Here is a 416-nt window from a genome sequence, read left to right on the forward strand (position 1 = left end):
AAAAAAAAAAAAAAAAAAAAGAATAGCGTGAAAGAGCATGAAATATCTGTTTATTAAGATAATTATTAAAGCATTCATTCATTGATAAAATAGAAAAACATTCACATAAATAGCCCTTTCTGGCTATATGATCAAAGAAAAAAACCTCTCTCACCGCAGCACATACAAAAGTAGTAGATAAGTAATATTAAAGCAGCTTTTTATTGAATGATATGGTTTATGAGAAGGTAAAGGAAGTTGCTATGAAGGCAAAAAAAAAAAAACAGGTAAAAAGCAGGCATCTGACTATGTAAATGAAGCCTGGACTCAGTGTTCACCTAGGGGTGTCTTCCAGTCCTTGGAGTCCTTGGAAAGTCCTGAGCTTTCACACATGAAAAGCAAGAGATGAGGCCTGGAGCCCATGCAGGACAGAGGTG

This window comes from Rhinopithecus bieti, unplaced genomic scaffold, assembly GCF_001698545.2.
Source record: "Rhinopithecus bieti isolate Rb0 unplaced genomic scaffold, ASM169854v2 scaffold_37463, whole genome shotgun sequence".
NCBI classification, from domain to species: Eukaryota; Metazoa; Chordata; class Mammalia; order Primates; family Cercopithecidae; genus Rhinopithecus; species Rhinopithecus bieti.